Here is a 15,886-nt window from a genome sequence, read left to right on the forward strand (position 1 = left end):
GGACAGATGTGGGCTCCCAGCTGGCCTCGGTACTATTTTGGACCAGATGATTTTTTTTTTTTTTGGTGATGCATTTTCCTGTGTAGGACATTCGGCACCATCTGTATCATCAACCTGTGAGATGCCAGCAGCAACCTCATCCAAATCTCAATGGGCCCAAATCCAATCCAATATGGCTTCAGGTAGCCATGATGACTTCAAGAATTGATAATCTTTAGAGGAAGAAAATTACCTATAGTTCAGAGTCAGTATATTTTTCTCTTCTCCCTTACTGTCTGACTTTCTGCATCTTCTTGGAAGGCTCTTTACCAGCTTCCATGGCCACAGAAGCCTAATCAAGGCCCTTTCTACATGACTTGCAATGGATCAGCTCAGAAAGAATTATGACTTCTCTGGGCCAAGACATTCACCTTCATGGACTTTTATGACATTAAACATTTTAAAATTGCAATTTATGACTGAATAAATTGTATGTGTATAAAGAGAAATATTATTTAATTTACATTCATGTATCCACCATCACACTTATTGAAGTCTCTATGAGCTTGAATACTTGAATACTGTGTGCCTCGTGAATGAATTGGCCTCAGGTGTCTTTCACTAAAACCACATGTACTCATATCTTCTGTGGTCATTGTTTTTGTTTTATCATGTTGTCCTGAGTTTTGTTGTTTTGTTTCTGGTTTTTGGATTTCCTGAATTAGGGAGGGTCTTTGAGTAGTCTTGGCTGGCCTGGAACTTACTGTGACATCCTCCTGCCTCTGGTTCCTGAAGTGTGTACCACCATGCTGGATAATCATTTTCTTTGTAATCAGAATGAAAATGTAAGCAATCATTGTCAGCTTCTTTTAAGATTGAGTTTAAAGGAATCACTCCAAGTGTTTGGTATGACACTCAGGGGCAGCAGAGGCAAATTGTGGGACAACTTTACTTGAGTGACGACCTCCCTTCCATGAGTTTGCTCTCAGCTACTAGCTGGGCCAGTGGGAATGAAGGCTGCTGCTACAGCCTGAATGTCCCCTCCAAACTCACATTGAACTTCAACTGCATGACAGTAGAAACTTTTAAAAGGTGGCCAGGCCATGAGGGCTCTTCCCTTGTTAATGAATTAATGCTGTTACCATGGTAGGTATTTACCAGAGGGGTGGGTTCCTGATCAAAGGATATTTGTCCCCCACCCTCTGAACCATGCTCTAATTCATCAAGCAGGCCTATGCCAGATGCAGCAGCTGCCCCCACCCCATCTTGTTGTTTCCAGCCTCCAGCACAGAGAGTCAAATAAACTGCTATAGTTTATGACTCTCCCTGTCTGTGCTATTCGTTACAGTGATAGAAAATGAACAAAGACAGTCACTCTATAGAGAATTCAGAGGAAAACATGAGTGTGGAATAAAACCCCCTCTGAAAAACACATCAAAGAAGGAGTGTGTCTTGAAATGAAATTGGAGACATGTGGTTTCTATGTATTTTCCATTAGATTGCTAATAATGGGATGTAAATCACCTGTGGAATCAGACGTACCCAACCCAGGCACCGATACCTACTGGCCGCAGCTGCTTCCCATTAGCGAGGAGCCTGCTGTCCTGAAGAACAACCTGTGCTTCTTGGGGTTTGTGGAGGACAGGAAATTAGCCACTGGCCATCTTACCTTTATTTCCATACTTCTCTCAAGCTGTACAACCAACAGATATGAAAAGGGCAAATTGTGGAAAGTCAGATATGGAGCTCACTCCACATGCCCCCCAAAAATTGGCCATGGACAGAGTATATTCGTTCCAGAAACACAACACCTGTTCTAGATGATACGTCTGACAGATAGGTACCATCACAGATGGTCAAAAGAGTGTATCAAAGCAAAGATTATTCCTGTAGCAAGGACTGTGCATTTTTTTTTTTAAACAAAGAAACATCAGGAAACCATTTTTTGGCTGAACCATACAACCAAAAGCAGGGGCATTTAAGAAAATTGCATAAAACATCATATCAAAACCCCTGGCAATGTCAAAAATCAAGATTCCTGAATCCAGTGTGTAGCCAAAGAAGAAAATTCAATTTCATTTTTTCACTTTGCCTGCCAATTTTTATAGCACTTCATTTAAAATGAAATCTCTGAAGAATCAATTCAAATTAGCTTTACAGTTTTCCCCAAAGAATCCACTTTAAAATAAATTGAATCGGAGCATGTGACATAAGTGAGCATAAAATTCATGTTAACTAGTCCGAAGGAAAAACTTTTCATCATCAGGAAACACTCTCACATGACCAAGCTAAAAATAGTCTTTAGATCGCCAGTTTCAAAACGTAACAAAAATAGGGGGACTTGTTAGAACAATGATAAGGTGTGTTCCCTCTAAGGAAATGGCCTGGAATTCTGTAACAAATTATAAAAGAGAATCCTTTGGGCAAAATGGAAATGCTAGACTTGGGTTGTTTTCATATGCAGAGTGGCAGCCATAGAAATGCCGTTAGCTGGACCATCCATCAGCTTCTACCCTCCATTGACAACGAGCAGTGCCTGGGCTGTCCTGACAGTGGAGGCTGTGGTCTAGGCTCTGCCTCTGTTTGTTTTACTTTGATGAGGCAGACCTATCATAAGTATTTTTCATATTTAGATTCTTAAGGTCCTCAATGACTGACAGTATCTTAGTTGACCTTGTAACCATCCAGTGCCCATCCCTGACACACAACAGAAATGTCATAAACGCTCAAGGGAGGGACACAGAATGCCTGAATGAACTTATTGTCTAAATTGGATCAACCCTAATTTTTCTTTTAGTGCAACTTTCTTCCCAGTTGTTAGGTTGGAGAGGATCTTGTCCGTGTGATCCAGGAGGGAATGGTGGGTGGTAATGATCTTATATTTTCCTTGAAGTAGAGAAATAAGTAACTTGGCTAATCATGGAAGTCTTTCCAGATACTTTCAAGTGCCCTGCTTGAAAGGAACCACACAGAAGTTTATTTTAAAGGACTCATTGCCACAAACTATATGATCTATGCCCTTTTTTCAGGAGAACCATTGCGGAGGGCTTTCTTTCCATTCCACTGTACTGATGGTGCTTAGCTTCATAAAGATTGCATTTCATTTTCTGTTACTTTTCCTTCTGTTCCTGTTCTTCAACCCATCCATGAATCCAAGAATCTGATTATCTTCCCTCAGGCAGTTGTCAGAGACGTAGTGATGAACACAAATAGTTGCTATGGGCTACTTTTAAAGTATTATATGCCTTATACTGTTATATATTAAGCTAATTAATATTCTCCTAAGTCTAGACCACTGTTAGAATCCAAGTGTTATATGTGAGGCAACTGAAGAACACACAGACTAAATACCTGTCCAAACTGAGATCTCTATCAAGTAGAGGAATCAAGATTTGAATCCAGTAAGTCTGGCTACAAAGCCATGGGGTATATTGTACTATTAGCTGTGGTCTTGACTTACAGCACTTTTATGAGCTAGTGGAAGGAATGGAATTTAGATAATTATATTATAAATTGTGTATTTTTTAATGATTCATTTTTATGTTATCTGTGTACCATGTGTATATAGTGCCCTTGGAGGATAGAAGAGGGCATGAATTTCCTCTTCTGGGAAACTAGAGTTGGATGGTTGTGAGCCATTATGTAGGTACTGGAATTGAACCTGGATCCTCCGGAAGAGCAGCCAGTGGTCTTCACTGCTGAACCATCTCTTTAGCACCCGAATCATGTCATTTTAAGGGTAACAAGGTAGCAACTTCAGTGTCTTCTGATGTCGATGGGACCAAATCTCAAATCACACATGAGACTACACTGTGGTTCTTGTCTCACAGACTAGGGCTTCATTTCCTGAGTTATGGAAGTCAAAATCCAAATAATTTGTCATTTCCTTCCTTATCCAGTGCCTAATACACACTGAATACATCACTAACTCTCATATCCAATACCGTACTCAGTTGCCGGCATAGACCTTGCGAGCCTGCTCTTTTTTCTCCTGCCCTACCTCCTGACCTCAGGCTGTCTGCAGCATGCTCCTGCACCACTACACTGCAGATACCCACATGCCTGCTGATAACTTAGGAAGATAGTCACCTGCAAGGCAACAGCAGAGCTCCGAAAGGAGATAAACCTGCTGACATTCTAATTTGGGTCTTCCAGTTTCCAGCACTGTAGGAGATACATCTTGGCTCAGTGAGGGAGTGCCCTGATGCTTGTGGCAGCAGCCTGAGCTGAGTCATACACTCTCCTCCAGAAACTGGTCAATGTCACAATCTGCTTCATTCTAGTGTCTAGATCCCTGATAAGAAGGTGAGGTCTGAGTGGGCAGCAAGCATCCAGACCTGGCTTCCTCCAGCCAGGTGTTCCCAGAGTCAGGTGTGAGTGCCTGATACAATGCTCAGTAAATATTCCTTGAATGAATGTGCAGACAGGCATTTGAGTGAACAGATGAGCAAGCAGTGCTTGTGAGTTTCCCCTCTGAGAAGAGGCCTCATGGTAGGCCTGGGTTGTACCCAGAAGCAAGGCCCTCCATATCGGCTGGTGTAGGAATTAGTGGGGATTTATGTCATTTCACTAAATACTGCAGATTCCTAGAAGTCCGAGATTTTAGTTCCTCAATAGAATTTAATCTCACAGATTTTATTTTTAAAGAGGCAAGTATGTATCTCTAGGGTTAAGAGAAGATCATCCTTAGATCTATAAATCCAACATTATCACAGTTGGAAGAGAATCCACAAGCACGAGAAATGTCCTCATTTCATTAATAGCGTGCTTGATTTCAGGCTGGAAAACGTCCTTGCTGGTTTCTGTGGGTGCAATGGCATAGTGTGAGCCCTGCAGACTTGACACTCAGGGAGGCTGGAAGACATGGGAGGCTTTCTGTTGAAGTCTTCCGAGGACTCCTATTTCTGAGGAACTCATTATTCACTTAATTATTCATTCTGTTTATTTACTGTATAGTTATTACACATAAATATGGTGTAACTCCCCAGAATCCTCAAACACCAGATGCCAGCTTCCCTCCGCATTCCCCAAAGACAGAGTGGAACCATTGCCGGGAGAATTCAAACAGCTAAAACCCAATTAAAGCTGGGCCAGCATGTTCATTTCCAAAAGAAAAACCCTGAAACGAATCAGCTTTTAGTCACCCTCCTGCTTCTGCACAGACAAACAAACAAAAAATCCCTGAAAACTAAAGCTGGAAATAGCACTAGTATTTGAATCGTGGCCCTGGTGAACCCTGGCTTAGGTCAGGTCAACTTTGTATCATTGCTGGCTAATTCAATTCCATATCATTTCTTCCATCTGATGAATCAAGAGAGAGAAAATGGTATTGTGCTTTGCAAGTTTCCCACATGTCTGGCGCTTAGAGCCCTGAGATGACATATCCTTGTTGGAGCTTGCCCCCCCTGGGCTACCAGACTCCTCTCCTGTGGCTCTTGCCCACCTACAGGTTGGACTGGCATTCTGAGGAGGCAAACATGCTGCCCAAGCTCCTTGAAAGGGCGATGACAGAGGACAGCTTCCTATGATGCTCCAGAAAGAAACTTTCTCATGAGGGTAGTACAAGGCTGGCCACTGGGCTGGGAGAACGCATGTTGGAGGGTTGTTAGGGAAAGGGGTGTGTTCACAGGGCCCATTTCCCTGGTGGCATTCACCTTATGAAGAACAAAGGGACTTTTTAGATCAGTGTCTTAGTTAGGGTTTTACTGCTGTGAACAGACACCATGATCAAGGCTACTCTTATAAGGAGAGTATTTAATTGGGGCCAGCTTACAAATTCAGAGGTTCAGTCCATTTTCATCAAGGCTGGAACATGGCAGCATCCAGGCAGGCATGGTGTAGGAGGAGCTGAGAGTTCTACATTTTCATCTGAAAGCTGCTATTAGAATACTAACTTCAAGGCAGCTAGGATGAGGATCTTAAAGTCTACACCCACAGTGACACACCTTCCCCAACAAGGCCATACCTACTCCAAAAGGGCCACATCCTCTGATAGTACCACTCCTTGGGCCAAGCATATACAAACCATTACAAGCAGTGTGTGACTATAGCCAGCTCTTCTTGACGGTTTTGGTGTCATATGGAGGCATTATCTATACCATTCTTCCCATGCCCCTCTGTCATGACTGGTATCTTCCTACAAGACTACTACCTCAGAAAAGCCCCTATTTCTATTACAAGAAATACTCAAAGCTCTTCAGGATCAGTCAGACGTCTTTAGTGTTTCTCTAAGCCCAGCCCAGAAATGCTGGGGGTCTCTACTCTTGGTAGGTATGCTCAGGGTCAGTCTGCTCCTAGCTATTAACAGTTCTACTCCTCTAAGACATGGCTCGTTCCCCTTCTCCCCGAGACCACAGAGCAAAATGCAACAGGGTCTGAGCTGAGAAGAGCATTCAAGAAACACTGGACTTTGTCTTGTGACAATCTCCCACAGCCCAGAAGCAGCTGGGGCAGGAGGCGGGGTGGGATGCCTGGACCTTTTGCTTTTTTTATTCCAAAGCAGTGAAGAACATGTTGGTTTTTCTCTTTAGCAGTGAGACAGTAGCTATTCCTGGCATGTCAGATTAAAATATGTTTACTGCCTCTTCCCTCACAGGGTCTCATGGCCGCTTCTGTTACCTGTTGCAAATATTTTTGCCTCCCGAACCCTGATCTGGAGGCTTTGTGCTGAGAAGGCAGAAGCATTCTCTAATCTATTCAGCAACCGCATCCTACAGTGTCAGAGCCTCCAAAACACAAAAGGCCTTCATTAATAATGTATGGAATAAGGACTCTGGGTAACATCTCATGATTGTATTCTTATTAACATAGCATTAATAATCTGTTGCTACTTTAAGAATCCATGTGTGCGAAAGCCTGGCATATTGTTATGGCTCCAGTGCGATATATTAAACAACAACATCCATGATATTATGAAAGAAACATGGAGGAGCTGGAAAAAAAATCAATTTCAAATTAAAGTAAAATAATTCTTTCTTATGTTTCGATTTTCAAAGCTGCGCTCTTATAGCTCGGCTGTTATATAACTTCATTCTTGGAGGTCAAAGGTAAATGTGCCTGTCCCCTGTCCCTGTGATCAGCATTTTAAGTAGAGTTGTTCCAGTTTCTTCTTGTGAGTGGGGCAGGGAATGGGAGAGAGTTGGGGAGTGGGGACTAAGGGGTGGAAGGTTAAGTGTGTGGTTCTGTGAGCTCAGTTACATCATGACCTGCATGATGAGACTGCATCTAAATCATTAGAACATGAACTGGGTGACCCTGTAGACACTGAACTATCCAGTGCTCAAGGTTGATCCTTACCCCTCCCCCAGCCCCAGTTCAAGTAAGTCTTACATGCCATGTATATTTTACTTCAACGTTTGGAGTGTCATAGTGGACTTTTTACGAATTTTTATGGATTCTACTTCTGACCAGTGTTTTAGTGTTCTATCCCAGTGAAGAGACACCATAACCAAGACAACTCTTATAAAAGAAAGCATTTTGTTCCCCCTTCTAAGGACAGAAGTATCTATACTTTGGTCTTCTTTCTTCTTGAGCTTTGTGTGGTATGTGAATTGTATCTTGGGTATTCCAAGCTTCTGGGCTAATATCCACTTATTAGTGAGTGCATACCATGTGTGTTCTTTTGTGACTGGGTTATCTCACTCAGGATGATATTTTCTAGTTTCATCCATTTGCCTAAGAATTTCATGATGCCATTGTTTTTAATAGCTGAGTAGTACTCCATTGTTTAAATGTACCACATTTTCTGTATCTATTCCTCTGTTGAGGGACATCTGGGTTCATACCCATGGGAGAAGATACAGAGACAAAATGTGGAGCAGAGACTGAAGGAAAGACCATCCAGAGACTGCCCCACCTGGGGATCCATCCCATATACAGTCACTAAACCCAGACACTATTGTGGATGCCAAGAAGTACTTGCTGACAAGAGCCTGATATAGCTGTCTCCTGAGAGGCTCTGCCAGTGCCTGACAAATATAGAGGTGGATGCTCTCAGCCAACCATCAGACTGAGCACAAGGTCCCCAATGGAGGAGCTAGAGAAAGGACAGAAGGAGCTGAAGGAGCTTGCAGTCCCATAGGAGGAACAACAATATGAACCAACCAGTACCTTCAGAGATCCCAGGGACTAAACCACCAACCAAAGAGTACACATGGAGGGACCCATGGCTCCAGCTGCATATGTAGCAGAGGATGGCCTTGTTGGACATCAATGGGAGGAAAAGGCTTGGTCCTGAAAAGGCTTGAGGCCCCAGTGTAGGGGAATGCCAGGGCCAGGAAGCAGGAGAGGGTGGGTTGGTGAGCAGGCAGAGGGAAGATGAGATAGGGGGTTTTTCAGTGGGGAAACCAGGAAAAGGGATAACATTTGAAATGTAAACAGAGACAATATCTAATAAGAAAAAATAAAAGCAAGCATTGAATTTAGGGCTTGCTTATAGTTTTGGAGGGCTATCCCATTATGTATGATGTTTACCACTTGGTAATGATTACATTACTGGAGTGGAGCTCTCATGAATGACGTTAGTGCCCTTGTAGAAGGGACCCAGGGGCTCTCTTGTCCCTTCTATGAAGACATAGAAATTCATCTACGAACTGCAAAGCAAGCCTTCTCTAGGTACTAAATTTGCAGGGTACTTGATTTTACAAACTCTAGTTTCTAAAACATTAAGAAATGGGTATTATTTAAAACCATAGTGCAGCCATTTTGTTATAGCAGTTTAAATAGAGTCAGACTGATGAATAAGAGGAAACTGAGGTCCAAGGAAGGGGTGGTCTTGTTGAAGAACACAAGAAATAGGGACCAGTTCTTAGCTCCAGATTACATGGCTTAAGAGAGAAATTTCCCTTTAACTCATCTGTGTCTGGAGGCTCGTGTCTAAGATCAGTCATGGTGTAGGTGTATATTTCCCGGCTTTCCTGAAGCTCACTGGTGACAGACTGGGCAATGTACCAATCAAACCACAAGACAAGAGAACTCTGAAAAGATCTCTGAGAGCTCTGAGGGAGTGTGGCTGACCTCTAAAAGCAGTTAGGAGGGATGTCTTATGGGAGCTGGTGTGAACACGGGGCCTAGAAGGCTGCTATGACTTTAATGTTTGTTACCTGCAAAATTAATGTTAAAATTTAAGTGCCCCTGTAACATTAAGAGGTAGAACCTTTAAGAGGTGAGCAGTCCCCGATGACTCTGCTCTCATGAGTGGACTAATCTAAGGGAAAGTGGGTTCAAGATCAAAGAGTGAGTTCAGACTCAACCAGTCTCTCTCCACCTCTTGTCCACTCTGATGAAATAACACTGCAATAAAGCCAGCCTTTGACCTTGAACTTCCAGTGTTCAGATCTATAGCAAGTACTTTTCTATCCTTTGTAGAGGACCCAGTCTCAGGTGCTCTGAGTAGCAGAACGAATGGAAGAAGAATGGCCAGGCAGTCTGCTGCAGAATGCCAGCCCCGCCCAATCCCCTACTAAGGAGCTCACATAATAGTGTCTTTGTGTGGGGGTAATGTTTGAGTAGTTCATCATACTAGTAACAGAGCTGTTATGAGATGACTGGACCAGGATGGGCACTGCATCCCACACAGCCAGATGAAAGATGAGCTGTCAGCCCGCTATCAAATTGTCCAGGATATGGTGGACAACAAAGCTTGCAGCAGTGACAGTGATGTCATTTTATAATATTCCATCTGGAAACTACTAGCCACTATAGATTCTACTGGGTATCTAAATGTTAGTCATGGTATATGGCTATATGATAAGAAATTGATATTTCTTTTTAAAATATATTTTTATTATTTGAGAATTTCATATATGCATACAATGTCTTTTGATCATACTGACCCCAAGTTTTCCATGCAACTCCCTACAGATCCACTCTTCATCCTCTACCCCCTTCCCAATTTCGTGTCTTAGAGTAGAAATATTACCCATTGAGTCTAGTTTATGCTACCCATATACTCACAGGTATGGAGTCATCTACTGGAGTGTAGTGGATATAATGGGGCCACATTTTTAAAAGAAACAGACCCCCTCCCACTCCAAGCTATCAACTGTCAACAGCTCATCAGCTATGAAAGGGTGCTTGCAAGCCTCTCTGTGCTTTTGCTGGCTGGCTAGATCATGTGTGGGCTTGTGCAGGCAACCACAGTTGCTGTGAGGTTATGAGTGCAGCCAGTCCTATCAAATCCGGAGGTCACTGTTTCACAATTGTCCTCTGTATCTCTGGTCCTTACATCTTTCTTCCCCTTTTTCTGTGATAGTCCCCGAGCCTTTGGGGGATGGGTCCTGACATAGATGTCCCATTTGTGGTTGAGCAATCTACTACCACGTACTCTCTGCATGCTGACCAATTTTTAGTTGCATTAACCACACAAAGAAACTTCTCTGATGAGGTCTGAGAGCTACACTCAACTATGAATATAGAAATATAAAAATTGAGAGGGTAGTTTGACACTGTCTTTTTAGCATAATAATAGTGGTAAGTTTACCCCTTGGGCCTATAATCCCTGACATGGACTATTGGCTAGATTTATAATACCAGAATGTACTTGGTTACTCCTATAATATTCATGCCACTATTGCACCCATGGGCATAGCATGGCATGCCAGTTCTTACTGTAGCTCACAGGGTTTAAAGCTGAGTAAAACTGTTTATGAGTCTCCTGTCTCCCAACAGCCTACTTCTCTTCCATTTCTATGTCATCAAAACAGAAATCTAGAAAATATGGGGTTTTTGCAATTTTGTTTATTTAATTTATTCTTGTAATTTTCGTACACCTATATATTATATTCTGGTTACATGCCTCCCCACTCCCCTCACTTCCCCACCAACTTCTTTCTCCTTACAAATCCCCTTCCCACTTTTATGTCTGTGTCCAGTAGAGGCATGAGTGTGCAGTTATCCACTGAATCACAGGCAATGTACCTGTGGCTATACTACCTAAGACAATAACCAATAACTTCCTCTTCCATAGCCTCTATCAGCTATTAATATCTCCTCTAAGATGGGCTAGGCCCATGAGCTCCTCCCATTTATGAACACCTATATATTATATTCTAGTTACACACCTCCCCACCCCCCCTTACTTCCCCACCAATTCTCCTTACATGTTGATGGACTCAGGCTTATGCAGGTCCTGTACGGGCAACCACAGCTGCTATGAGTTCATAAGTACCACTGCCATGCCATGTTTATAAAACAGTATTCCAGGGTCTTCCTCTCATTATTGGACTCTTATGTTCTTTCCTGTCCATCGTCTCTGATGTTCCCTGATATCCCATTCAAGGCTGAACGTGATATCCCATTCAAGGCTGAATGTGCAGCAGTCATTTATTCTCAGCACCCTGAGCAGCCATGAATCTCTGCATTTACATCTGTTTGCTGTGAGAAGAGGTTCCTCTGGCTGAGGCCAGTGGTCTAGCTACAGGAGTTAAAGAAGAAATCATAGCAGGAAACAGAAAATGTTCTACAGAGAATGACAATGGAGATAATATCAAAACCTGAGAGAGGGAGCTAAGGCTACAACTGGAAGATACTTACAGATATTTATAATAGTAAAGAAATTAAAAGAGGAAACAAACAAAAAAGGATCAAAGAAAGGAAGAAGAAACAAATTAGTACCAATGATGAGGGCCCAAACAGTGAAATCCAAAGCAAGCATAAATAAAAGCAATGAGGCCCAAAGTTGATGTTAAACTCCTGAAAAAAGCCACTGTGGAAAGGTAACTGACGATATGATGCTATGCATGTTGCTAGAATACAAGGAAATCTAACAGAAATTATGTTGCCTTAGAGTGATTAAGACAATGCCCAGGATTTAATAAAGGGAATAATATGATATATGAAATCACAAAGTAAAGAAGTAGGCAATGGGCCCTAATTATCATTATGAGGGACTGGGGAGATGGGGCTCCGTTGATAGAGTGCTTGAGGCATACACATGAGGGCATGAGCCCCATCCCCAGCATCCATGTAAAACCTGAGCACGGCTCACATCTGGAAGCCCAGTGCTGAGAAGGAAGAAATGAAAGATCCTAGAGGGTCACTCACTGGCCAGCGAGTCCAGCGGAATGGGCAAGCGTCAGGTTCAGCGAGAGCTCTGCCTCAACTACTAAGGTGAAAAGAGACTAGAGAAGGCACCCAACACTGACCTCGGGCTTGCATATACACACAGGTGCATGTACACCTGAACAAAAATGTGTGTACGCGTACACGCACGCACGGACACACGCACGTATGCGCGCACACAACTCCCTCTCCAGAAAGACAAACTAACTTTGTAAGACAAACTAGCTCTAGAGCTATAGCTCCCATCAGCTATGCTGGCTTTCGAGGCTGTCACTCTGAGCATGCCGAGGCCCTACCAGGAATGCAGAGAACACTGGCGACCTGGTGTGCTCCACTGTGGATGGGTCTTTCTGACCTGCCCCCAGGACTATCTAGGAACTACACCACATGGGTGTCTTGCTCCTTGTGGATTTCTCAATGCTGTGAGGGATTCTGATGTTCCCTCACAGAAATAGAAAGGAACTTTCTCTTCAATAGACCCAGAGCTAAGAATTTCTCTCCTTGAAATATGTATTGAAAGCATTGATAGAGTAGTGGAGCCTTTTTTCTTGTTTTTCTGAATGATCTTCAAGTAGGTACTTTAAAGTATATGAGGTCTCTTCTTTGTCAGAAACCAACCAAAATCACTCAGCAGGCTGTGAATATACTAAAGATCTAACCCCAGAAGGCTGCCCCTGAGGAGTCCCACAGAGAGGCCTATACAATTGCCATAGCGCATGCACACGTGTGTGCGCATGCTATAGCACTCATGTGGAGGTCAGAAGACAACATTTGGGAACTAGTTCTCTCCTTCCACTTTGAATGGCAAGGGCCTTCATTCACTGAGCCATCTCACTAGCCTGTGACACGTTCATTTGGTTTTGCTAATGCATCCTTTAATGTTACTTTGAGTTGTCATATACTGCCTTTTCATAGTTTTGTTACTATTCTTAGTGTAAGCTTCAGTGGTGGTCTGATCACCACACATACCAAGATCTGAGTTGTTAACAAGCTTACTTAATTTTAGGACAGTTTTATATATACAGGGAAATTACGGAGACAGTACAGACAGTTCCTGTGTCCCTGACACTGAGCTTCTCTTGTTCTTAGCATCTGGCTTTGGAATGGACACTGGCTGCAGTCAATGAACTATGATATGTACATTCCTGACTAACTTCATTCAGTCAATGAACTATGACGGTTACATTCTCACTAACTAACTTCATTCAGCCAATGAACTATGATGGTTACAGTCTGACTGACTAACTTTATTAGGTCAACGCACTATGATGTGTACATTCTGACTAACTAATGAAGAAAGGAGGGGGGGAGGGAGGACAGGAGGGAAAAAAAGAAGGGAAGGGAGAAGGGAAGGAGGGATGGAGGAAGGGAGTCATCAATACCAGTCAGTACCAATAGGGAAAGCTTGTTAAAGAAATTTGGTCAATGAACTATGATGTGTACATGAGTCCCACCCAGGTTATCATGTTTAGTCACCATGGCCTCTTAGACAACTCAGGGGTTTCTCAGGCTTCCTTGTTTGGATGACCGTGACAGTTTTGAACAAAATGGTGCAAGTACTTTACAGACTACCCACTCAGTTCTTAGAGGGCCCATTTTGGTTGCTTCTACTTTGTTTTGGGTTTGTTTTGTTTTGTTTTGTTTTTTTAATACAAGTATGAGTAGAGCTGCTATAAATATTCTGTATGGGCATGAGTTTTCAAACCATTTGGGTAAAATACCTAGAAGCTTGGTCTCTGGATCACGTGATAAGTCCATGTTTAGTTTTCTGAGACTGTCTGGCTTCCAAAGAGGCTATACGATTTTGCATTCACTCCTGGTAATGAATGAGACTAGATATTAATCAGCTGAAATAAAGAGAGAAAGGAGAGAGGGGGAGGAACATGCACAGGAAGACTGGAGAATAGAGAATGAGAGACATGTTAGATAAGCCATTCACACAGAGCATGTGCAGCTGCGGTCTGATAGGACATTCTCTTTAAGAATGAGCAGTGAAAGAAACATTCACAGAGATAATGGCCAGGAGGTTTCCATGTGATGAAAGGCATAAAGAGTCCTGGAACTTTGTCTTCTGTTGGCACAAAGAGGAACATTCTGCTGGATATACTCTGGGTTTTAGCTAAGAAGTGGGTCAAACTGCATCGTAAGTGGCCCAATGAATGCAACTCTATTTATGGTTGTGATTGAGAGAACAGGAAGGAGGAGAGGGAAGACAGGAGGGAGGGAGGGAGGGGAAGGAGAAGGGAAGAAGAAGGGAGAGATGGAGGAAGGGAGTCATCCAATACCAGTCAGTGGCAATAGGGAAAGCTTGTTAAAGAAATTGATTCAAGCACCATCTCTAAGACATTTGACCTTAGAAAGTCATTTAAAATCAAGCTTACCTTCCTTATTCAGAATAAGAAAGATGCCCAGACCCGGCTTCAGCCTTACAGTGACTGTTGCTATGACAATACGTTTAATATATTTCCAGCCCCTTGGTCAAATTTTTTTCTATAAATTCAATATTATTGGAATTGCTCTTTCTGAGGTGATTTATTTTAGAAAACCTAACTGTTTTGCTCTCTCTCAAGTCCTTAAGGATCAGCAAAGCATGAAGTATGGGATCTATTTCAATTTTAGCTCATGTTTTCATACAGATTAATCTGTAGTTTTCTCTGAAGTTACAACAATGTTCTCTTTAATTCATATTTCTAACTACTTTATCGATTTAACCTAAGAGAATTCAGATTAGATACTATATTCTATTGGGTTAGATTGTTTACAGGCTAATTTTTAGTTCTTGTGGCCAATCCAATTTAAATTTGTTTTTACAAAAGAAAAGTCACTGTGAGCTGTTACCCTTAATGACAATAGATTTCTTTTTTAAAAAATTATCATTTTTACTTATTTATTTTGTGCATGAGTTCATGTCCATATGTGTGGGTGCATGAATGTGCAGGTATGTGTGTGTGTGTGTATGTGGCCAGAGGTTGACATCAGGTGTCTTTCTTAATTGTTCTCTACCTGATTTTTAAAGGCAAAGTCTTTTACTGAATCTGGAGCTCAGGGGTTTTGCTAAACTGGCTGGCCAGTGAGCCCTGGAGATGTTCTTGACTCCACCTTCCCTATGCTGAGGTTACTGGTTCACATTGCCACACCAGCTTTTCACGTGGGTCTTGGAGACTCAACTCAGGTCCTTTTTGCTTGCGTGGACAATGTTCTACCCACCTATCACTTCACCAAACCTCTGAATTTTAATCTGTGTATGTGGATTTTTTGTAAGTCTCTAATTCTGAAATATCAAAAATTTCAAAAGTTAAAAGTCAAGAAAACATAGCAACACAGCTTGTTTTTATTCATCTCAAATGAATAAAGTGTTCTGTGGATACCCAGTAAAATGACTGGGGCAATAGATCCTTTAGACTTTATATAACAGAGAAGTACTGCTTTCGTGGGAGAGCACACCTATGCAGAGATGCTTCTTTTGTACAGAGCACTGCTAGAGCCTTGCTCTGAATAAGGCCTCTAGGGCCTAAAGCTCCTTTCACTCTTGATTGCTAAGGCTGAGTTTGGTTGGTAATCATTTGTTACCTTGGTTACTTCTTTGGTGGTGCATAAGGTGGGAACCGACTTAATACCTTCCATAGGAAACGCTTGAACTGGGTTCATCAATGAAGCTGGGGCACTTCATTTGGGTTACAAACGGTTGTGACTACAAAACATGGGCCTCTGTCACAGCCAAGTAGGATAGGTCTGTCGTCAAGCTGGCCTTTACTCTCTGTATGTAATTCAGCCTAGGCTGTTTCCTGAGATTGCTTTCTCATTTATTAAATGAAAGAAAGAAAAGAGGTGTCTGACATAGATTTCA

At 42.4% G+C, this 15,886-nt stretch overlaps 1 protein-coding gene across 2 annotated transcripts in view; it reads right to left on the reverse strand.

The window, feature by feature from the left end:
• Efcab11 (EF-hand calcium binding domain 11) overlaps positions 1–15,886 on the reverse strand; it is a 239,261-nt gene that overhangs the window by 60,966 nt on the left and 162,409 nt on the right. The gene's annotated exons all lie outside the window — the stretch shown is intronic.

Source organism: Mastomys coucha, unplaced genomic scaffold (assembly GCF_008632895.1).
Source record: "Mastomys coucha isolate ucsf_1 unplaced genomic scaffold, UCSF_Mcou_1 pScaffold6, whole genome shotgun sequence".
In the NCBI taxonomy this organism is placed as follows: domain Eukaryota; kingdom Metazoa; phylum Chordata; class Mammalia; order Rodentia; family Muridae; genus Mastomys; species Mastomys coucha.